Source organism: Rhinatrema bivittatum, chromosome 7 (genome assembly GCF_901001135.1).
Source record: "Rhinatrema bivittatum chromosome 7, aRhiBiv1.1, whole genome shotgun sequence".
NCBI lineage: Eukaryota > Metazoa > Chordata > Amphibia > Gymnophiona > Rhinatrematidae > Rhinatrema > Rhinatrema bivittatum.
Window position 1 is genome coordinate 105,413,497 of NC_042621.1, and position 24,882 is coordinate 105,438,378.

Here is a 24,882-nt window from a genome sequence, read left to right on the forward strand (position 1 = left end):
GGTACTGTTTCATGCAAATGGGTTTAGCCAGGGAAGGCCAAGATGGACACTGCCCTTATTCCAGACCAGAAGGTACATTGCTGTAACTGCAATCACAAGCCTTATAAAAGATCAATGGCAATGATATATTCTCTGATTGCAGTAATTTATTAGTACAAGATATTTTTGGGGGGGCAGAGTCTGCAATATGCTTCTTCAGTTTCATAGACACAGCAGGGGTTGTCCTCCCACCAGGTCCACTAAATAAAACAATCTCCGCCTCTGCGCCCACTAAAGTTCTCTGCATACTGTCCATTCTGCAGAAAATTCAGCTGAAGGCTATGTAGGGACCATTTCTTCTACTGACCTGGTTTGCCTGCTCCCTAACCCATTCTTCTGGAGTAATTCCCATAAAACCTAAGTGTGTTTCAGATCGCCGTCCTCCAGGTGGATCCCTGCCCGCCAGAGTGCACTCCATATTTAATTTCTAGTCATTCCTCTGAATCTCCAGGGCGACCTTTCCTGTGAGGATTCTTAATTTGCCTGCTTTAATTATTCAGTCTCCCCTGGCTGCTGCAGTTCTATAGCCACCTTCTCCACCGAGGCCTCATGTGCCCAGGAGAGTAGGACCTCAGGGACCCCTTGTACAAAACCAGTGTGGTCCGGATGAACCGGTTGTGCATGGCAAGAGTAAAAGCATCAAGGATTTTTATAACCAGCCTGATCCATCGCAGACTTCATAGCCTGCTCCCTCACAATTTATTTAGTTCCCCCCCTAGCTTTGGCTCATCCTCCAGCTCAGACTCAGCCATATGCTTTCTCCTTACACATGCAACTATCCAGATGAGTAAGGCCTGAGCCCTCCCTGGGCATCTTTTAAATTCATATACAGGCTGGGGGTCCTTATAGAAGACATCCATCCATTTTACATCTGTAGTATAGATAGAGACATATTCAGCCCCCCCCCCCCCCCCCCCCAACTGTACTAGTCAGGTGAGCAGACTTTTAGTACTCCTCTGCCAAAATTTGGCAATTTCTAATATTTCTTGGTGTGAGAAATCCTGCACAAGGCTCTGGTGCCATCAGTGCCCCTCCCCATCGTTATGTGATAAGCAGAAGCCAGCGAATTGACAGGGATGTTAACCTTTAACCTTGGGTCAGAGATTCTGAGGGTGGGTCGCTTGCTTTGGTGGAGCCCTGGAAGTTGTAAGCTAACCCATTCTGAGCTGGCCAGGTACCCAAACCAGGATTTCCCTTGGAGAGGGGAGAGGTGAGATCCCAAACTAGGTGCTTCTCTACCACAACTGTTATCTTAAGCAGAACAACCGTCGCTCACCCTTCATCACTGAACAAGTTGGCCTCTGAACAGGAAACCTTTGCAAAACGATCATGCACAGCCTCCGAGAACATTTGCCCGTAATCACACAAGCCCCTACAGAAGTAGCTAAAGCCCGAGCCACAGTAGCATAAGCTTTTGATATAGAACAGATAAGGTCTCTCACTTTATTCCACACCTGCTACTGCTCAGTGGAGGCCTGCCTGTTCGGGGTCTGACTATTCCATTGAGTGTTTTAAAGTTTCTGTACACATTAGTGCAAATACCCTACCCCATAGAGCAGGTCCAGGCCCAACCTTAAACAATGTGCGCATTGGTGATGGACATCCAGCACCGATCGACGCAGGCCTGAAGGCTTGACCTTGAGCTTCTCTGTACTCTTCAACAGAAAATTAGGTCTTACCTTCGATAATTTTTGTTCCTGTAGTACCAAGGATCAGTCCAGACTCCTGGGTTATGCCTCCGCACCAGCAGGTGGAAACAGAGCAAAACTTGACAGGCTCTGCCATATATACTGGGGTGCCACCCACAGCCTGTCAGTATTACGAAATGTCAAAGCAGGAGAATTCCCCTAAATAAACTAATTATATACATGAAGATCAACCGGGAAACGCTCGGGTCACTTCACCCAACAAGGACCTGACTCAGCCAAACGAAAGGGAACAGATTTAACAATCGTGGTAATAGCAACGAAAAAAGGTTGCCCAAACACCAGGACAGCGGTCTCTCCGCAACTTACTGCAGTATAGGGTGGGAGTCTAGACTGATCCTTGGTACTATAGGAATGAAAATTATCGGAGGTAAGACCTAATTTTCTTTTCCCTGTACGTACCGGATCAGTCCAGACTCCTGGGATGTACCAGAGCTCACTTCTTGGGGTGGGAAATGGAGAGGCCTGCTCTCAAAACGCCTGCTCCAAAGTTACCCTCCCTGGAGCCCAGTACGTCCAGATGATAATGGCTCGCGAACGTGGGCAACGATTTCCAGGTGGCTGCCCTACAGATCTCTACCGGGGAGATCTGATGGCACTCCGCACAGGAAGTCGCCTGCGAACGTGTGGAATGCGCTTTCAGCTCCAAAGGAAGGGGTTGACCACTCAGGAGGTACACAGAATTTATAGATTCCTTCAACTAGCGTGATAGGGTTGTCTTAGACGCCATATTGCCCTTATTGGGGCCCTTCCAAAGTACAAAAAGGTGATCCGAGACTTGGAAAGCATTAGTAACCTCGAGATAGCGTAAGAGGACCCTACGCACATCCAACTTCTTCAATTCCTTGGAGGATTTATCCGAACCTTTGAGATGGACGAACGCTGGAAGTTCCACCGACTGATTCAGATGAAAAGCGGATACTACCTTGGGAAGGAACGCGGGGACAGTCCGGAGACTAACGCCCGACTCAGAGATCCGCAAGAAGGGTTCCCTACAGGATAGGGCCTGAAGCTCAGAGACTCTCCTAGCAGAGGTGATTGCCACCAAAAATACGACTTTCAAAGTCAGATCCTTCAGAGTGGCTCCTTTCCTCTCTCTCTTTTTTTTTTTTTTTAAACTTAATTGAAAGAAGCAAAAGGACAATAGGAAAACAACACTGACTTTCCCTAATCCCCAAAACTCCCTTTTTTTTGTCCAGGCTGTGAGCTATGCACCCATACCACCTGCTAGAAACAGAGAAATACTGACAGGCTGTGGGTGGCACCCCAGTATATATGGCAGAGCCTGTCAAGTTTTGCTCTGTTTCCACCTGCTGGTGCGGAAACATAACCCAGGAGTCTGGACTGATCCGGTACGTACAGGGAACAGTTCCTTTTGAATTTCTCTACATGTTTTTCTTTTAGAAAAGTTCTGTTTGAGGGGTTGCCACGAGAGCAGCAAATTTTTGAAAAAGCAACAAGACAGTAAAAAGGTGACAAGGCGAAAAGATGAAAAAATGTAAGAGATTGGGACATGTCAGTGCAATAGCTCAGACGAAAAAAAACAAACAAAAAATGACAAGAGCTCACAAGGCAGCATGCGCATACGGCAACTCCCACACATGCTCAATAATGACTTTACTGAATGCAGGCAGCTTCTGTGACCCACGTGTTATGGCTAATTCATAGTTCAACAGAGAAGAAAGCTTTTGCTTCTTTGATGTTTATATTGTATTTACTTATTCAACAGGAACTTTTGGCATTGTGTGGTCATTTGCTGGACACTCACATTTTCTACATCAGAGCAGTCATCTAATTATTTACTGATCTCTCCAGCAAACTGCAGCCAGAGGCCTGAAAATACCAGAGACTCCAGCACAATGGAGAACGCGGGGTATAAAAATGCCAGACTCCAGCACTAGACAGAGGCTTTGACATCCCCTACTACCTATTCTAGTAAAGCCAATTTGAAATACAAGAAACAGTAATACACATACTACACTCACAATACACAGGAGAGTTACATTCAAAGCCCAAGAATAGCCCGGAATCTTCTTTCAGGAACTAGGGCACATGGCAGCTCTGATGTTCTGCATGAATCCTCGGAGGTTAAGATTTATACACTCAAGATAAATTTAAAAAGAAAGGCTATGCTATTAACAAAATTTAAAGCTATAAGAAACAATTCTTTACCAAAGCAAAAAGCCATCATTCAGGCAGTTCTGACTGGAAACCGTCATTCTGTAACTAAGGGCACACTAAGCTATAGGCTTTTTCTCATTTTGTGACTGTGAGGGTGGGGACGGGGAAAAAACCCAAAAATCTTAGTAACCAATGAGGTCCTTAGCCCTGTGGAAAACCAGTACAGGACCGAGTTCATGGAGACAGAAGAGCCCTCTAGGAGTGACCAGTGAAGCCAAACAATGGTGGCAAGGCAGTCTCCAAGGCATTAATTCAATAGAGCGGCTGGGGCACCAGCCCAATAGGAATCCAGGAAAGTGATCTGGCACCTGTAAGAGCATGGAGAATGATGATTAAAAGTAATTTAGAACAGAAGGCACGGAGCAGTTCTCTCACCCTCTGCTCCCGCTCCTCTCCTGTCTGATTCTCTGCAGAGCATTCAGGGCTGCCACTCTCACTCTAGGTCATCCCATCCCGGGGAAGGAGGGGGAAAAAATAGCAGCTTTGTAAATCAGGCCCAGTTTGGAAATTTCAATAGGAAGTCGACTGCATCCGCTATGAGGGAGACGAGGGAGGAGGAACCATGCATTCTGGGAGATGGGGATGTAGGGTTATCGCATTCAGAGCAGATGAGAATATAAAAATTAAAAAAAAAGAAAGGGGGGAAAACAATTGAAGGAAGGAGTATAATATGGTCACTAGGGTGCAGGTCAGCTGGATTTGGGGACTGAATGCTGACGGGAGAATAAGTAGTCACAAACAGACCTTAAAAGCTTTGCAATGGTGCTAAGGAAGCCAGGACCGGCCAATGCTGATCCTGAAAAAAGGGACTTTGTAATGAGAGAGAGCTGTGGGGCCAAAGCGTTCCTTCAATAAGAACATAAGAACATGCCATACTGGGTCAGACCAAGGGTCCATCAAGCCCAGCATCCTGTTTCCAACAGTGGCCAATCCAGGCCATAAGAACCTGGCAAGTACCCAAAAACTAAGTCTATTCCATGTTACCATTGCTAATGGCAGTGGCTATTCTCTAAGTGAACTTAATAGCAGGTAATGGACTTCTCCTCCAAGAACTTATCCAATCCTTTTTTAAACACAGCTATACTAACTGCACTAACCACATCCTCTGGCAACAAATTCCAGAGTTTAATTGTGTGTTGAGTGAAAAAAAACTTTCTCCGATTAGTTTTAAATGTGCCACATGGTAACTTCATGGAGTGCCCCCTAGTCTATTATTTGAAAGAGTAAATAACTGATTCACATTAACCCGTTTTAGACCTCTCATGATTTTAAACACCTCTATCATATCCCCCCTCAGTCGTCTCTTCTCCAAGCTGAAAAGTCCTAACCTCTTTAGTCTTTCCTCATAGGGGAGCTGTTCCATTCCCTTTATCATTTTGGTTGCCCTTCTCTGTACCTTCTCCATCGCAACTATATCTTTTTTGAGATGCGGCGACCAGAATTATACACAGTATTCAAGGTGTGGTCTCACCATGGAGCAATACAGAGGTAGTATGACATTTTCCGTTTTACTCACCATTCCCTTTCTAATAATTCCCAACATTCTGTTTGCTTTTTTGACTGCCGCAGCACACTGAGCCGACAATTTCAATGTGTTATCCACTATGACGCTTAGATAGTCTCAGAAGTTCTTCCTGCAATTTATCACAATCGGCTTGTGATTTAACTACTCTGAACAATTTTGAATCATCTGCAAATTTGATTACCTCACTCATTGTATTTCTTTCCAGATCATTTATAAATATATTGAAAAGTACAGGTCCCAGTACAGATCCCTGAGGCACTCCACTGGCCACTCCCTTCCACTGAGAAAATTGTACATGTAATCCTACTCTGTGTTTCCTGCCTTTAGGCAGTCTGTGATCCACGACAGGACATTGCCACCTATTCCATGACTTTTTAGTTTTTCTAGAAGCCTCTCATAAGGAACTTTTCAAACACCTTCTGAAAATCCAAATATATTACATCTACTGGTTTGCCTTTATCTACATATTTATTAACTCCTTCAAAAAAATGAAGCAGATTTGTGAGGCAAGGCTTGCCTTGGGTAAAGCCATGCTGACTTTGTTCCATTAAACCATGTCTTTTTATATGTTCTGTGATTTTGATATTTAGAACACTTTCCACTATTTTTCCTGGCACTGAAGTCAGGCTAACTGGTCTTTAGTTGCTCAGATCTCCCCTGGAGCCCTTTTTAAATATTGGGGTTACATTAGCCACTCTCTAGTCTTCAGGTACAATGGATTATTTTAATGATAGGTTACAAATTTTTACTAATAGGTCTGAAATTTCATTTTTTAATTCCTTCAGAACCCTGGGGTGTATACCATCCGGTCCAGGTGATTTACTACTCTTCAGTTTGTTAATCAGATCTACCACATCTAGGTTCACCGTGATTTGGTTCAGTCAATCTGAATAATCACCCATGAAAACCTTCTCCGATACAGGTAACTCCCAAACATCCTCTTCCGTAAACACTGAAGCAAAAAAAAAAAAAAAATCATTTAATCTTTTTGCGATGGCCTTATCTTCTCTAATTGCCCCTTTAACCCCTCAATCATCTAACGGTCCAACTGACTCCCTCACAGGTTTTCTGCTTCAGATATATTTTAAAAAGTTTTTACTGTGAGTTTTTGCCTCTATGGCCAACTTCTTTTCAAATTCTCTCTTAGCCTGTCTTATCAATGTCTTACATTTAACATGCCAATGTTTATGCACTATCCTATTTTCTTCTGTTGGATCCTTCTTCCAATTTTTGAATGAAGATCTTTTGGAAGAGCATTTTTTTTTTCACTAGTGGTAAGATGTGCCGTGATCTGTCTCTTCCACCCCCCCCCCCAGCACATTCCTGCTTAGCAGCCTGGGTCTCAGCCCCTGGTGGTTTCTGTCAGGTTAGGTCTGGAGAAAGGGCTTGCTGAACCCAATTCAAGATTTGTTTCACATTGTGGAGGCAGATGGTGAAGGATCCGGGGACAGGGAAGGAATCTCATAGAACCCTATTCTGTACAAGGCCGGGGATGCTGGAACTCTGCTGGCAATTACATGTCCAGACCTGAGCAGAACAATAACCATGCACTAGCAAAATGTGAGGTGAACAGAAGGCCAGAGGAGTGCAGCAGGCCGGTCCCGATTAAGAGGGGTTCTTGTAAGAAAAACAAAAGAAACAATTACAGTTTAAAGGGACACCAAACTGAATTCTGAGATGGATTTTATAAAAACAAGAGACACTTTACAACACTGGGGGGAAAGAAAATGCATGAACAACTCCAGTTGCTCGCTCCAAACATCACACCCTGGCAGCTGCAAGCAGTTAACTTTTCAGAAAGCCATCAATCCCATGCCATCTACACCTGGGCCGCTCCCATAGCTAGGAGCCAGTGCTGTGCCCTGCCATTCAGTTTTGGGACCAGCTTTTTCTGGGTCCAGTGTATGTATGTATGTGTATATATATATATTTATTTATTTCAGTAGCACCTCCTCTTCCACCTCCACCATTTATAGCTTTAGGTTTTTCCTTTTGATAAAATAAGCAATTTATACATTTGAATATTTAATATGTAATAAATAGGTAGCATGAGCGTGTAAATAAAGTTCACACTATGCCATATAATTACACATCCATGGCAGCAGCCCCCGAGGCACAGTTCAGGCCTTTGGTGACAGCAATAGCTTGAGTACAGCATCCCTACACTTGGTCTCCCCCAGCTTCTCTCTCTTTTCTCAGCCAGCAATATCCATTTCCTCCTCTACCCCTCTATGTTGTACAGCAGCATCTATTCCCCTCTATTTCTCCCACACCTACCCAGCAACCATCCCCTTCCTCCCCCCCCCCCCACATTCCATCCCTTCCTTCCCCATCCCTTCCTGCCCAGTGCAATGGCATGTGGAGCACTGAAGGAATTAAAATGTTTATGGACTCTTTATAAAGTACCGAACGGACAAGAATTTATCACAAAGGAATTATCAAAAGAGCGAGGAGGCGGCTGGCATGGATCCCCCACCACAAGGGAATTATTGGGGGTCTGAGCACATAGAGGAGAAGGCCGGTGCCTCTACAATGTTAGCGCCTAGCAGCAGCACCGAGTGCTCACCGTGGAAGAGGAGCCCCCTCAAACTGGCGAGGTGCACCTGGTCATCCAGGCCTTAGCAGAGAGGGAGTGGGGACAGCAGAGGCCATGAAGGGCAATGGTGGCCGGGGAGGGGGAGAAGATTAGCTCAAATACAACATCATTGGAAATACTTGCCAGCATAAGGGGGGGAGGGGGCAGCAGCTCTCTCACAATAGGCTTATTGCTAAGCAGTGGTGAAGCCTAGTCAGCAATGGGAGGAGGCCATAACCTCAGGCAGGGCAAGGACTGGGTGAGCCTAACAGTGTTACCCATCTGAAAGGCCAAGAGAGCTGGCAAAGACTTCAAATGATGGAGGTGGTACCTCTGTTAGACACTCTTATGAGAAGAAAGGATAAGGACTGGCGACAGCAAACATTTCCAAACCAGTTCCCACAGTGGCATCAAATTAAAAATCCTCCCTGTACAAGTTACTTCACTTGATACAATGACCTATCAAGTTAAACCTCCCAAGGTTGATGTTTAAAGGTTTGGACACCAAAGTACCAAGATACCTTAGCACAACACTGAAAACCTAGGCACCTACAGGCTCACTAAGATCAAGGGAAGTAAAATCTGCTGGAGGTACCATCGGTTCATCAAATGCACGTGTGTGACGTGGAACTTGGGAGAGCGTGCACAGGAGCAGGACCGATAAGTTGGAGTAGGCTGGCAGACGAGATTAGGTCAGGTTTATATAAGAACATTTAGGAAGCAAGTTAAGGCATGAATGTTAAAGCAAGTGTTTGAATCCAGAATATGCAAACCATTATCCTGTAAGAATTTGTTTTATTACGAGGACCCCAACATTAGAGGGCAAAGTTGATGTCTTTTTTACATTACAATTTCTGAATGTTTACTGTAACTCACAATGAAAGACAGTGCAGGTAATAAATGTTTTAAATAAAATACATAAATATCAATATCAAAACTATTCTGCCATTGAGAGGGAACTAATTGAACATGTTTGAGAGCTTACTGGAAGGGGTACATGTTGCCAAGGGGGAGACCTACATTTGATTCCAAGTCCGGCTAGGGCCAGATTTAAGAGTTTTGCAGCCTTAGGCAGGGGTGGAAGATACTGGAGATCAGAAAATGGGGGGGGGGGGGGGGGGGGGAGGAGGAGTCCCTTCCCTACTGTCTCCCCCCCCCCCCCTTTCAAAAAAAGTGCCAGAGTACCACAGCAGCAACCTGTTGAATTGGACAGCAGGAGCAGGCTCCTCCTTGTCCTGGTTGCAATCCTCTTTGGCCTAGGGATTGGCACCTAAATCCAGAACAGAGTCCAGCAGAGACTGGGGATACCACCAAGGCTCACCCCTTGCATGCTTGTCACATCTACTACACCCAGACTCTGCAGGTATACGGACTGCGTTCCAGCAAGTCTTTGGCTGCAATGGCTGGACTTGAGGAAAGAATGCTAAAAAGCAGGAAAAATCCAGCTGATGCAAATGAAGGCTCACGAGACCATATCTTCAACAGGGGTTGGCCAAATAAGCTGAAAGCCCAAAAGGAGCAGAGAGAAAGGTGTTGTGCTAATTTAAAAAATGGAGGGAAAGCAGAGGAATAAGTCTAGGATGTGGAGGGCAACCCTTTAGAAAAAGCAAATGTTGCTTACCTGTAACAGGTGTTCTCACAGGACAGCAGGATGGCAGTCCTCACATATGGGTGACATCACAGGATGGAGCCCAATCACAGAAAACATCTGTCAAAGTTTCCAGAACTTTGACTGGCCCCTACTAGGCATGCCCAGCATGGCACTAACCCTGCAGCCAGCAGGGGTCCCCCTTCAGTCTTATTTGAAAGCTACAGGCAGTGCCGAAAAATAAAACAAAACATTACGAACCCAACACCGCGGGGCAGCGGGTGGGTTTCGTGAGAACTAACATCCTGCTGTCCTGTGAGAACACCTGTTACAGGTAAGCAACATTTGCTTTCTCACAGGACAAGCAGGATGGTAGTCCTCACATATGGGTGAGTACCAAGCTGAGGCTGTCCGAACATGCACCAAATGTACCCAATGGCATGCAACAGGCACAACAACAGGGGTAGAATTTGGTAGTGGGCATCCTGAACTCCACCGGGCAGGCGGGTGTTGGTACATCACATTGTAAATAGGTTACGAAGGACAGACTGGCCGAAGATGGAATCTTGTCTTCCGGCTTTGTCCAAGCAATAGTGGGCTGCAAAAGTGTGGAGAGAACTCCAGGTGGCAGCCCTGCAAATGTCAGGAAGCGGCACCGATCGTAGGTGTGCTACTGAATTCGCATTGGCCCTCACAGAGTGTGCTTTAACACGGTCTTGAAATGGAATGCCCGCTTGCTGGTAGCAAAAGGATATGCAGTCCGCCAACCAGGATAACAGTCTGCTTACCTACAGGTTTCCCTAACTTGTTTTGGGTGTAAAGAGACAAACAATTGAGAGAATGTCAGTTGAGTGCGGAGTACCGCCCGGTCCTACAGAAGTTTCATGTAAGGCAGATAGGTAACTAGGGCCTGCAGTTCACCAACTCTGCGAGCTGAAGTGATAGCCAAAAGGAAAATCACTTTCCATGTGAAATATCGAAGTTCACAAGAGTGAAGAGGCTCGAATGGCAGTTTCATGAGCAGACCCAGAACTAGATTAAGATCCCAAGAAGGGGGTCGGAGGACACAAGGGGGGCTTGATGTGGAGCAAGCCCTTCAAAAAAAACATGTTACAAGGGAGTGTACTGATATAGCGACATCCCCGATACCTTTATGGAAGGCGGCTACTGCACTGACATGCATTCTAATGGAGGAAGTCTTAAGACCTAACTGTGATAGATGCCAGAGATAGTCCAGAAATTTCAGGATTGGACAGGAAAAGGGGTCAAGGGACTGAGAAGAGCACCATGACGTTAACCTTTTCCATTTGTAAGAGTAAGCTTTTCTTGTGGAAGGCTTCCGTGAAGCAATCAAGACAAGGAAACTGGCTCAGAAAGGTTAAGCGGTTGAAGGAATAACCTTTCACCATCCATGCAGTCAGGGACAAGGCTTGAAGATTGGGATGTCGTAAGCACCCGTCGTTTTGAGTGATCAGAAGCAGGTCCTTTCCCAAGGGAATGTGCCTGCGGATGGAGAGGTCCTGAAGTATTGGAAACCACACTTGGCGTGGCCAGTGAGGTGCTATCAGGATCATGGTTCCCTTGTCCTGACGTAAATTCACGAGAGTCTTCGAGAGAAGAGGAAGTGGAGGGAATGAGTAAAGCAAACCGGTTGCCCAAGAGAGGGAGAATGTGTCTCTGGGTTGAGAGTGTTTGCTGCGAATGAGAGAGCAGTAGTTCTCCACTTTGCGGTTCTGTGGGGATGCAGAGAGGTCTATCCGAGGATATCCCCATTGTTGGAAGATTGAGTTCGCTACCGAGGGGTTGAGAGATCACTCTTGCAGTTGAAAGATGTAACTCAGCTTGTCTGCCAACACATTGTCCACTCCCGGTAACCAGGTGGCCCTGAGGTACATCGAATGGGAGAGAGCTTTCTCCCAAATTTGCACAGCTTCCTGACAGAAGGAAGGAGCCTGTGCCTCCCTGTTTGTTGATGTACCACATTGCCACCTGGTTGTTCATCTGAATCAGGATGACTTGATTTGAGAGGCAATCCTGAAAGGCCCTGAGAGCATATCTGATTGCTCAAAGTTCCAGGAAATTTATGTGGTGTTTGGCTTTCTCTGGATACCAAGAGCCTTGTGTCTGCAGATTGGCTACATGGGCTCCCCACCCGAGGTTGGAAGTGTCGGTGTTGAGAATGATTTGAGGATTTGGAGCCTGGAAGGGCAATCCCTGGAGGAAATTGGTCTGATTTTTCCACCAGGCGAGAGACAGACGGAGTGAGTCAGTTATGTGGACAATGGCTGACAGAAGCTGAATAGCTTGAGTCCATTGAGACCTCAGAGTCTAGTGCATGAGTCTCATGACCAAGCGGGCCATTGGTGTGACATGTGTCTGAGGAGGACAAGAAATTGGCGTGCAGTCACGGAGTGCTGAGACTGCAGCTGGTGAGCAAGGGATGCAAGAATCAGTGCTCATTGTCGAGGTAGGAAAGCCTTTGCCTGTAAGGTGTCCAAGTCTGCCCCAATGAATGATAAGGTTTGAGATGGGAGAAAGTAGGATGTGTCATAATTGACGAGAAATTCTAGCGAAATTAGGGTGTGTAAGGTTAGACTGAGGGATGACAGAGCAGATTGCTGAGTGGGAGCCCTGATTAACCAATCGTCCAGGTAGGGGTAGACGGGAAGGCTGCGACAACTACGAGGCATTTGGTAAAGACTCGTGGCGCAGACGCTAGGCCGAATGGGAGCACTCGATATTGATAGTGCTTGGGGCCTACTAGAAACCTCAGGTACTTGCGATGAGCTGAAGTTATTGCAATGTGGGTGTATGTATCCTGGAGGTTCAGAGAGCAGAGCCAGTCTCCTCATTGTAGAAGAGGTAGAAGCGATCCCAAGGTGACCATCTTTAACTTTTGTCGTTGAAGGCCTGTAAGTCTAGAATAGGACAGACACCTCCCGATTTTTTGGGGATTAGGAAGTACCAGGCATAAAACCCTAGGCCTTGCTGAGAGTATGGAACGGGTTCTATTGCTCTTGACTGGAGAAGGAGGGAAACCTCTTGATCCAGAAGAATGGAGTGGTCGGATGTTCTCCATGTCTGTAGAGGTGGGGAGTCCGGTGGCAGGGCAAGAAAGTTCAGATGGTAACCCTGAGCAATGATTGCCAATACCCTTTGGTCAGATGTGATTGGATGCCACATGTTGTAGAAGTGGCACAATCGACCTCCCACTGGTATGTGCGACAGAGGACTGTAGCTGCTGCTCTCTAAGTGGAAGTCAAAAACCTGAAGCAGGTCCTGGTTGAGGAACTGCTTGTGGTATTTGTTTACGGGCTTGACGAGACTGAGGTTTTTGATAAGGTCTTGTGGCACGGGATCTGGATGGTGGCGGGTAAGACTTCTTCGGACGAAAGAATGACTTCTTAGAAACCTTTCTGAAGGGCTATTTTGAGGAGAAGTCAGAAGGCAAAGAGCTGTCTTAGGGTCTCATGATGATCTTTCAATTCTGCTACCGTCCGTTGAATCTGCTCGCCAAACAGATTATCTCCGACACAAGGCAAGTCGGATAACCGGTCTTGTACTTCCGGGCGAAGGTCAGAAGACTTAAGCCAGGCCCACCGCCTCGCCGAGATGGCAGCTGCAGACAATCTGGTAGAAGTGTCAAAAATGTCATAAGATGTTCTAATCTCATGCTTGCCTGCCTCAAAACCCTTGTTGATTAGGGTTTGTAATTGTTCTTGAAATGGTTGAGGCAGGGAGTCTGAGAAGTCCTGTATCTGCTTTAAAATGACCCTGTTATATTGGGTCATATAAAGCTGAAAGGCGGCAATTCGGGAGATGAGCATGGCCCCTTGCAATACTCGGCAACCAATGTTGTCTAGGAACTTCTGCTCCTTTCCAGGAGGAACAGATGAGTGAGCTTTGACCTCTTTGCCCTTTTTTGTGCAGAATCTACAACGACCGAGTGGTGATCAAGCTGAGATTTTTGAAAGCCTGGGGCTGACTATACCAGATAGGTAGCGTCAGCTTTCCTGTGTACTGGGATCCAGGATGATCCCAGTTCTTCTTGAGAAGATCGAGAAGGACCTGATGGATGGGTATAGATGTGATTACCTTGGGGGCATCTAGGAATTGGAGCAATTCCATCATCTGGTGCCTATCATCCTGTTCAGTCTGCAATTGGAAGGGGACCAATTCAGACATTTCCTTCACCAAGTTTATAAAGGAGAGGGGTCCTCTGGAGGAGAACACTTCCTACTCTCAGTGGGTGAAGGTGGTGAAGGTAAATCATCGGTGTCTGATGAAGTGTCATCACCCCAGGTGTCGTCAGCACCTGCTCCTCTAGGAACTAGAGGAGGGACAGGGGTGGTTGTAGACCTGAAGGTCCCAGTCTAGGCTCCGAGGAAATCAGAGGAATTATTGGAGGTACAGAAGATGGCATCGAAGGCATCAATGGATGACTCTGTGGCGACAGACGTATCGGCGGCGAGGGATGTATCGGCACTGATGGCTGAGGCAGAACTCCCAATGGAGGTATGCGGAACGGAGTTTCACCTCCCGATGACGCAGTCAATGGGGAGGGCATCGGAGCCATCGGAGACCCGGGAACCATCGGAGGAAAAGCGCTCATAAGCACTTCCATCCTGGATAGCAGCGGTGCCGGAATCGGGTCGATGATCAGTTCCACAGACTGTGCCGGTGTCGGAGGATCCTGAAGACGTTGCATCGCCTTGTCGATGGCCTCCTGAACCATCCGGTCCAGTTCTTCTCGGAGACCTGGAGCAATCAGTCCCGCTCTGGAACAGAAGGAGGCAGAGGCATAGCCGGAAGGACCACAGTTAAAGGCTACAACCCAAGAAAGATCTAGGCGTTATAGTGGATAACACATTGAAATAGTCTGTTCAGTGTGCTGCGGCAGTCAAAAAAGCAAACAGAATGTTGGGAATTATTAGAAAGGGAATGGTGAATAAAACGGACATTGTCATAATGCCTCTGTATCGCTCCATGGTGAGACCGCACTTTGAATACTATGTACAATTCTGGTCGCCGCATCTCAAAAAAGATATAATTGCGATGGAGAAGGTACAGAGAAGGGCTACCAAAATGATAAGGGGAATGGAACAGCTCCCCTATGAGGAAAGACTAAAGAGGTTAGGACTTTTCAGCTTGGAGAAGAGACAGCTGAGGGGGGATATGATAGAGGTGTTTAAAATCATAAGAGGTTTTTGGGTATTTGCCAGGTTCTTATGGCCTGGATTGGCCACTGTTGGAAACAGGATGCTGGGCTTGATGGACCCTTGGTCTGACCCAGTATGGCATGTTCTTATGTTCCCGATCCCTGATCGGGTGAGGGTTGCCTCGGGGACTTGGTCAAAGGAATGGTTGGTGCCTTTCCTGGATGGGGTCTCTTCGACAGCAGCTCGGACGATGGCGAGGTCGATGATTTCGCTCTCTCGATGGTCTGAGTCTTACAGTGTCGATGACTATGTTTCTCCCTGCGATCCTGAAGGGGAGTGGAGGGAGTCGATGGCCGAGAAGTCTGTGATGGTGGTCAGTCACCGGTTGGTGGTCGATGCTGGTGCGAAGTTGACGGTGCCGGTTTTGACGTCTATGCAATGGACGGAGTTGGAGTTTGAGCACAGAAGAGAAGTTCCATCTTCTCCATTCTGGCCTTGCGACCCTTCGGTATCATTAAGGCACATTTGGTGCAGGTCAAGACATCGTGCTAACATCCTAGGCACATTACACAGACTTTATGGGGGTCTGTGATAGACATGGTGCAGGTACAGTCCGGGGACCGACGAAACCCCAACGCCATGGCAAAAAATTGAGCCGCGATACGGTCGACGGCCAGTAGGCCGCAAGGGCCAAACTCGACGGTAATAGACGGAAAAACAGATAAAAACTTACCGGAGTACCGCGGACTGAGAAAAGTTAGAGGGGGGGACCCCTGTGGGGCAATTAACTGTTAGTAATTCCGTGAGGAAAATTGTCAGGAATCTCTTCATAGCTCCTTTACCGCGAGGCTACTACTGCGCAGAAAAAAGAAGACTGAAGGGGGACCCCCTGCTGGCTGTAGGGTTAGTGCCATGCTGGGCATGCCCAATCAAATTTCTGGAAACTTTGACAGAAGTTTTCCGTGATTGGGCTCCATCCTGTGATGTCACCCATATGTGAGGACTACCATCCTGCTTGTTCTGTGAGAATGAAGTGATCGGCAAGTGTGTGTCTTGATTTACCCTGGTCAACCCTGACCATTTAAATGGAAAGAGAGGCCCAAATGCAGACCAATATTCTGACATTTAGATAACTGCTATGCCAGGATATCAAACCTAGTTCAAGTCCAAATCAGTTAAAGATGCCTTCAGACAGTTGGTAGAAAAGGATTTTCAGACTCATCGTTTACATGACAAAATCAGGAGTCAAATTAGACTTGGGAAAACCAGAAAGCACGCTTCAGCCATGGAATGCTGTGGCAGCCAAGGGAAGGGACTAGGGTGTAATCTTCCACAAGCTCAAAAAAAAAAAAAAAAGTCTTGTTTTAGCCATAGCCAGATGCCCACTTCCTATGTCCCAATGCAGCAGAACCTAGGAGAGAAATTCATGCCTCTAAGAACTACATTAAAAAAAGGAAGGACACTATACGCCATATTTTATTGAACATTGTTTTTAATACCATATCAAAACACCTTGACTAATGATGAAAGCTTTGCAGCTTCCAGAACAAGTTTTTGTAAAGATTTTATCAGGTTTTTTTTTGTTTTCTTTTAATATATAAATACAGAAGCCTCGCCCACATGAGCTGGGGCCATTTTATTTGAATGTTTCAATGGCTAAAATATTCTCAACATGTGTCCTGGCCACTAAAATCAATTTTTTTTTCTCCCCCAACAAAATGTTCGACAGGATGTGAAGAAAAAAAAAAAATAATAAAAGGTACTGTTTCCAGGACACATGCGATTCCAGACCCAAAGGACAATCCTTCCTGGAAAAGGGAAGGACACACAAGGGTGTGAGAGAAAGGGGAAAAAAAAAAAAAAGAGTTGGTGGGGGCGAGACATACAAAGTTGGATTGGCAGGGAGGAGAACTCAGTTTGGAGGGTCTGTTTTTGGCAACTAGAATGTGTGACAACAAAGAGGAGAAAAAAAAAGAAAAGATACAAAATAAAGGAGAAGAAAGCACAAGGAAATAAAACAAAGCAAATCCTGCAATATGAGAATGAAGAGGAAAGCAAAATGGAAGAGAAAAAGAATTTGGAAAACATGAGGAAGAGAAGAAAATTAAAGAAGAAAACGGGGGGGGGGGGGGGGGGCGGGTCAGGAGGATTACAACAGATGAAAGAAAGAATGAATGAGGTAACCAGAAGAAAGAGAAAAAGATGAAGGAAAGATCTTGTTTATTTGGCTATCAGTCAGCAGGTTGCAACAGCCAGAGCAAAAAAAAAAAAAAAAATTCTTCTGTGTAAACATCAGCGGCACAACACAGCATCCACATAAAAACTGTTCCTGTAAACACTTTAAAGACAGACCCACACAGCTTTCCCACGGCCGGCCAGAAGCACCACCTCCGGCCTCAGCTCGCCTCTTCTTCCAAAATGACTCTTCCCCTACCCCACCTCCCCCCACCCCCGTTTCTCTTTACACAGTTTGGTGTCCTCAATGGAAAAGAAGAATCCTCCCTTTCCCATCCATTAAAAAAAAAAAAAGAAAATAGAAGTCAGAATTATTCAGGTCAGTGCAAAATGCCAGACACAACGTGCAATGCGCGGGATTACGTGTACCCCGCGTCTCTCCTCCATTGTGGCGTGGAAAGTCTTTATTCCTCCTTTGCTGCCGTTTTCTTCAGCAAATAAATACATCATCGCCTTCTTTCCGGCCACCCAGCAGTTAAGGGCAAGCACCTTAAGATAGGGGTCCTGCTCCTTTTTCATGAGGACAGAGCGTTCAGCAGCTAAACATCATGGCGCTATCACTCATCACAACAGGCCTTTTGGCTTGGAATTATTTTCCTGGTTCTCTCTCTCTCTCTTCTTCCCCCATTCCTCACACTTTGAAGGGCAGGATTGGGAGGGTCCACAGTGCCACCCCCGGCACGCCAATGTCAGGACCATCCTTGTCACCTCCTTCCTAGGTGTTTCCCGTCATTTTCACCATAAAATAAAACCAAAAAGAAAAAGAAAGAAAAATCCCACCCGAAAAGTCCAGATACTTTGATGTTTGTCGGTGCAGATTCAAGTTCTGGAGGAATGAATTGAACCTTGGATCCAAGAGAGTCTTGGGTGGGTTGGGGGTGGCGGGAGTGGCAGGAAGTTAAGCAGGATGCCCCTGCAGGAGGAAAAAAAACAGACAGGACTAAGCATTAGTTATGTTAAATGGCATCAACAAGAGGTGACAGAACAGAGCCACTGACCCACCAAGAGGTGCTGCAGCTCTCCACGCACGCTGCCTTCAATGTCGGAAAACAGAGATCTTTCAAGTCGTGACACTGCAAAAAGCAGGCGCCCTCGAGAAAGAATCCCTCTTCTAATCACGCCGTACAGCCCCCTCCACAACCTTCAATAGCGGCGCCCTCAATCTCTTCCTATCATTATTAACCATTACTCTTCAACCTCTCCTCCTCCTCTGGGATACAGGAACACAGAATATGTCGTCCTACGACGACTTCTTCCAGGGCCATCTCTTCTGCCCATTTTTTCTTCCTGCTGCTACACTGCAGACCTCTACTTGATTATCTCCTGTGTTACCACTGCTATCCCATCTCCAGGCATCTCCTGTGCTTGTCCCAAGCTTTCTGGAATTCTTATACTATTTCTGCCCCTACCGCTTATATCCATCACCTTTTCTGTAGAGAAATGCTTCTACTCGAGTCTAACCCCCACCCCATTGTTCTAGAATGTCCTTTCCTCTCAAAGCACATCCTGTGGTCGCCATACATGAATGTGCTCTTAAAAACATAGTACAAGTTACCTACCTCTTCACATATTAGCTTATAAAACTAACCCCAACTTAGGTGGTTTTTCTCCCTATTGAAGGCCTCTTTTCCCTTGCTCATGGGGGGACGGGACCCCACAGCTTCCACAGAACAGGAGCAGAGGCTCAGAGGGTTGGGGGGAAAAGTATGGTGGGTTTTGTAAGTTAGTGTTCAGTTTCTTCACTGATCCCTGTGCTCCCTGTAGCGTGTACAGAAGTATGGTGAAGAGAGGCTGGCCTGGTGGCTCAGCGTTGTCCACTGCTATATGGAGGAACTGGGTTCATCTCCCAAGTTAGGCCTTCTGCTTCCTGGGCCAACTGGAGCTGGAGATGCTAAGGAGGGAATGGAGTCCCACCATCTTCACAAACCAACACCTAGCAAACTAATTTAGGGCCCATGAATGCAGAAATAGCCTTGGTGCATGGTAAAGATGTGCATTCATTGCACATTCGTTTCAGGGTACGCACGTATCTAGTATGTACCTACGTTTTCCATTGTTCAAGCGCATACTAGAGATATGCACGCACCGCGAAATGAATGTCCAACAAATGCACAGCTGGGGGCTATGCATTAGGGATGAGGGCCATCACTGAAATGACTCAATTTGGTAGCAGATATAAGATAATGGAAAAATCCCCAGGGTGAATGAAGGCTTGTGCGCTAGATCCCAGCCCTGATTTTAACTGAGCTGAAGCACACAGGAGGAGTAGGAGGAAGAAATTGCTCCCCCCCCCCCCAACACAAAAAAAAGAGGAAAGCTGGTGATTAATCTTGCACATAAGACATATGAAAGACATTTCCATAATCATGTTGGTGGGAGTCCAGGTTGGTCAGATATTACTCTTCCCCGGGCTAGGCAGATGCAGTGCACACCAACAGATCCCAAACCAGTTTGACTAACCTTGCAGGTGCCAAAGCTTCAGAAGCCTAAACAGAACACAGCAACCCTCCTTCATATTATTGACAGAATACCATTTATCTACTTACTGCACAGAGGAAACAGAATCTCAACCTTCTCATGACATTATATAACAAGCTGGTCACTGATGTCCTAAGAGGTAAAAATGCAAGCTCAGTAGAGCAGTCCTACTGTTATATTCTGCAGTGCAGGTTACCTTCTACTGTTGCTTGATAAGAACATACAAATAAACTAAAAATCATGTTTTATATAGAAAACTGGGTAGAGCTGAGCTGGAAATTGTACAGCAGACAAGCAGTCTGGAAAACAAAATTCAAGCATCTCATTTCCACTGAGACCCTAACCAGCACACTGATGCTCTCTAATCAAACTGGATGAGCTCCTAGAGGTTGGAAGCATTTCCAGATCTTATGCTGTAAAGAAGCAGGAAGATTTCCTGCCGAGTAGTAAATGTAGTAACAGTAGGGAGCTGAGGGCTGCCTCTCAGGCCACACTCATGCTCTCTGTATGTAACTTCAGTCCATTTTTATTTTATTTTTCAATTTAACGTTTATTGAGCCAACCTAAAAAAATACACATTAGTCAAGACTGCAAGATATACACAAAAACTGGTCACGAAGCAATAAGAGTTCAAAAAAATGTATTCCCGTTTTTACGCCAGTAGCATCACATCCACCCCTGCCATCCCACCCAACACCCCACAAGGTCAATGACTTCCCAAAATGAAGACTATCATGAAGCCTGAAGAGTAAACTTTCATCGCCCAATATGATACAATTCGTTCTCAAACAGCCAGAAATGAAGAAAGCTAGCCTCTCTATAGTGCAGTCAGCTTTGCCATGTAGAACAAATGCTAGAGATGCTTAGTTATGAAATGTAAGAAAGGAATAGAAAACCCTTCACCAAAAGGCAGCTGTTTCACACCTAGCAGCAAAATCTATTTGGGTGAACAATTTTATCTTTCATTGGCCAATCAGTTGGAAATAATGAAGAAAATTCCCAGGATTCCTGGGCACCTGTAGATGTAATATCTCCACCATCACATCCAACATGATGCCCCAAAACTCCTGGACCCCAAATATGAAAGAAGATGCCCATATTCCCAGAGAGATGCCAACATTTATCAGTTATTTTAGGATAAATCCTATGAAACTAGACAGGAATCAAGTACCATCGGAGCAACACCTTGTAGCTATATTTTTCTCTATTAAAGTGGATAAGGAGCTCTTAAGCAGTCCTCCAAAAACATGCATCCCAGGGGCCCTCCTAAAGTTCCTTCCCTCAGTCTACTATATGCTTAGCTTTGCCAGCCACAAGCAGGAAGAGTATAAATCTTTGAGCTAAGTCCCCTCAGCTTACCAGGTTTAGAACATAAGGCCTCAAATGCTGCGAGATTTCTAGAAATTTCACAAGCCACCTATTTAGTGTCAGATCTGAAGGTACCTAAACTTGCCTCTACTTCAAACCAAATTTATCCATAAGGGTTCTCAAAGCTGAGTACTTTGGTATTGCTATAGCTGATGCTTCACTGATGAATTTAAGCCTTACTCATTCAGAGACACCATGGTGCTCAATAAAAAAATATCAAATCAACTTACCACCAAACTCCGATGTACCCTCCAACACACACCCCACAATCTCACCTTTGCTCTCTCCCCCCCCACATGAATCTGTGTGCAACCCCTCCAGCACACACACCCACAGGGGAATGAAGCTCTCTTAAGACAGAACACATATGATAACAGCAACTGTATAAGAAATTAACACAGACAGTAGAAATAAGATCAGAAGAAAACAAACCTGGAATCACCAGTAATTAGACTTGAATCAGTCCCAGAGCCATCAAAAAAAAAAGAAGGAGGCAACAGTCACCTACACCAGAAAGAGGTCAAGCTAAAAGAGCCAAAACTTATGAAACTTCAGGTGTTGGAATTTCAGTATCAGGATTCATCCGCAGTCTTTTCCATCCTTTGATTTTTTGCCATTTAGATTTGGCTTAGACTCCAGAGGTCTCATGGGAGCAGTTTTTTCAAATGGGTTTAATTTTCCACATTCCTTGCCAGGCATGAACCTCATTCCTAAGCCAGGGTATACATTCGGAGCAATCTCAATTTCTCAAATTTTACTACTAGTGCCCTGTTTAGTATCAGCATTGTAACAAAAGCAGAGTTGCTTACTTGTAACAGGTGTTCTCCTAGGACAGCAGGATGTTAGTCCTCATATCAGGGAGTGATAGATGGGGCCCGGCACGGAATACTGTCAAAGTACTTTGGCTGGCACACTGAGCATGCCCAACATGCCACTATCTGTGTGGCCCCGCAGGGTTCCCCCCTTCAGTCTCACTACAGAGAATTACAAAAATAAATTTAAAGGAAACCGAACTCTGCAGGGTTGGCAGGCGGGTTTTGTGAGGACCAACATCCTGCTATCCTAGGAGAACACCTGTTACAGTTAAGCAATTCTGCTTTCTCCTAGGACAAGCAGGGTGGTAGTCCACACATATGGGTAAATACCTAGCTGCTTCTGAACGGAGCGAATCAGACACCAAACAGATGCCAACAGGCACAACCACCTAGGTGCTGTTGGTAAGAGAGGAAGACAGCCTGAACCCGAAAAAACAGGGCCCTAGGTGGAAGAGTTAGATTTAGACCCTAAAACTGTTAGAGGATAGACTGGCCGAAGCTAATATCCTGGCGGCAGTCTCTGTCCAAGCAGTAGTGAGCTGCGAACATATGGAGAGAACTCCACTTTGCAGCTCTGCAGATCTCCGCCATGGGAACTTCATGCAAGTTAGTCACTGAAGTCGCCATGGCCCGGATAGAGTGAGCCTTAACATGGCCCTTCAAGCCGCCACCCCGCTCACGCATAGCAGAAGCTGCCATCCGTTAGCCGGGTAGACTGAGTGTGCCTCGTCACAGCAACTCCTATTTCTGTTCTTATCAAAACGAGATGAAGTGTTGCGTGGACTGTCTATGGCCTGCCGTTCTCTCCAGGAAGAACGCCAGGGCTCTCTCTTACAATCCAAAGTATGCAAGGCCCGTTCGCCTGGATGCGAATGAGGTCTCAGGAAGAAGGTGGGCAGGACGACAGACTGGTTCAGATGGAAGTCTGACACCACCTTAGGCGAGAACTTAGTGTGAGTATAGGGACCCACCCTATCGTGAAATAACTTTATAGAAGGTGGGTACATTACCAACGCCTGAAGTTCACTGACCTGCCTGCAACCAAGATGACGACCTAGGTCAGATATTTCAGGTCACACATGCACATGAGCTTCAAACGGTCCTTCATGAAGTGAGCCAAGACCACATTAAAGTCCCAGGACAAAGGCGGAGGGCGCAGAGTGGGCTTCAACTGAAGCTTGAACCACCCAACCAGTGGTTGCATTGAGATGGGCTACCATTCACCCCGTGATGATATGCCCCAATGGCACTAAGATGCACTTTTGACCGAATTGATTTTTAAACCAGCTTATGACAGGTGCAACAGATAGTCCAAGAACTTTGGGGTGGAGCAGGTAAACAGATCCAACCGATGCTGCTCACACAAGATAGTAAACCTCTTCCACTTCAGGGTGTACAACTTTCTAGTCGAAGGCTTTCTGGAGGCAACCAGAACCTGGGAGACATGGTCAGAGACAGGGGCAGCAAGACTAGCCTTTCAACATCCAGGCTGTCAGAGATAATGCCCTGAGGTTTGGATGATGCATCCTTCCCTGATCCTGCATGACTAGGGTCGGGGAGGTGCCCAGACTGATCTTGTTCCGTACTGAGAGGTCCTACAGGAGTGGGCAAAGGGAGTGACATGGGCCTTGGAAGCCATGTGGCTCAGGAGGTGGAGCATAGGACTGGCAGTGACCCATGGGCTCTGACACACCAAGCTTGACAAGTCTTCCAAGGTGAGTGCTCGGTCATGAGGGAGATAGGCCTTGCTCTCCGCCGTGTTCAGGTGGGCACTGATGAAACCCAGGCACAGGGACAGAGTCAGATAGGAATTCAGGTAGTTGATGACAAACCCGAGAGACTCCAATACCTGAACGGTTAAGCGCAGAGACCAAAGCGCTCCCCGTTGAGAGCTGCTCTTGATGAGCCAGTCTTCTAAGTAAGGGAATATCTACGCCCCTAGATGGCATAGGTGCACTGCTACAGGTGCTAGGCATTTGGTGAAAGCACGTGGCGCCGAGGCGAAGCCAAATGGAAGCACCCTGAACTGAAAATGCTTGGAGCCCACCAGGAAGCGAAGATATCTCCAATGACCGTAGGAGATCTTGATGTGCACGTACACGTCCTTGAGATCAAGGGAGCAAAGCCAGTCTCCTTCCTGCAAGAGAGGGATCAGAGTGCCGAGGGAAACCATCTTGAACTTCTCTCATTTGAGAAAACAATTTAGAGCCCTCAGGTCCCTCTTGGAGATCAGAAAATATCAGGAGTAAAACCCAAGGGACTTCTGAACGAGGTAGACACTTTCAGCACTTCAATGCTGAAAGTGTCATTCAGGTACCATAGGTATTTCCCTATCCCCAGAGGGCTTACAATCTAAATTCGTACCTGAGGCAATGGAGGGTAAAGTGATTTGGACAGTAGGACTTGAACCCTGGTATCCTGGTTCCTAGCCCACTGCTCTAACCACTAGGCTACTCCTCCAATACGTAGGAGCAACTCCTTAAAGATTTCATGCATGGGAACAGCTACCATCTCTTTCGATGCATCCACAAATTGGAGTGCCTCCAGCATTTGGTGCCTAGCATTCTCTTCTGTGAGGAGCTGACACAGAATAAACTCCCCCACCCCCCGTGGTGCAGACGAAAATCAGCAAAGGTAGAGTCTGCTGGAGGAGACCGGTGCCATTCCTCCAGGGGTGACTGTTCTGAGAGGTCATCCTCGGAGACATCTGAGGTGGTCTCAGAAGTATCATCCCCCCCACGGGTCGTATGGGGCTTCCTCCTCACTGAGGTCCCCAGGAGAGTTCAGCGGGGGACCTGTGCTAACTGCCCATGGCCTGGGCCCTGGAAGTACCAGGGGCACCAAGGGTCCCAAAGAGCCCAATGTGCCCAGATGGCAACTGGTGACTGTACTTCCTCAATCTCCGGTGCTTGGTCTGGTCTTTCCCCAGTGCAGAGGAGGGTGAAGAATACGACATCCTGGAACGGGAGAACACAATTAGCGGTCAATCTCCAGCACCTCTCTTCAGAGGGGGAACCTAAGTGGGGGTGGAGACCGAGGGTTCAGTGCCCATGGGTTCCTTTCAACCTCACGGTGTCGACGTGCCAGACGCCGGCATGGAGGGCCCCAACTTCTTGGGGCCAAAAAGATTCTCCATTTTATCTAAACACGCCCGATGACCCTTGGGAGTCATCTGGTCGCAAGAACGGCAACTTTGGACATCATGCGATGCCC

The 24,882-nt window shown here is 46.6% G+C and overlaps 1 protein-coding gene across 1 annotated transcript in view; it reads right to left on the reverse strand.

The window, feature by feature from the left end:
* Nucleotides 1-16,955: 16,955 nt before the first annotated feature.
* ZNRF1 (zinc and ring finger 1) overlaps nt 16,956-24,882 on the reverse strand; it is a 235,969-nt gene continuing 228,042 nt past the window's right edge. The window contains exon 5 of the mRNA XM_029608873.1: nt 16,956-17,921. The gene's annotated coding sequence lies outside the window, so the exon portion shown is untranslated. The remainder of the gene's footprint in view (nt 17,922-24,882) is intronic.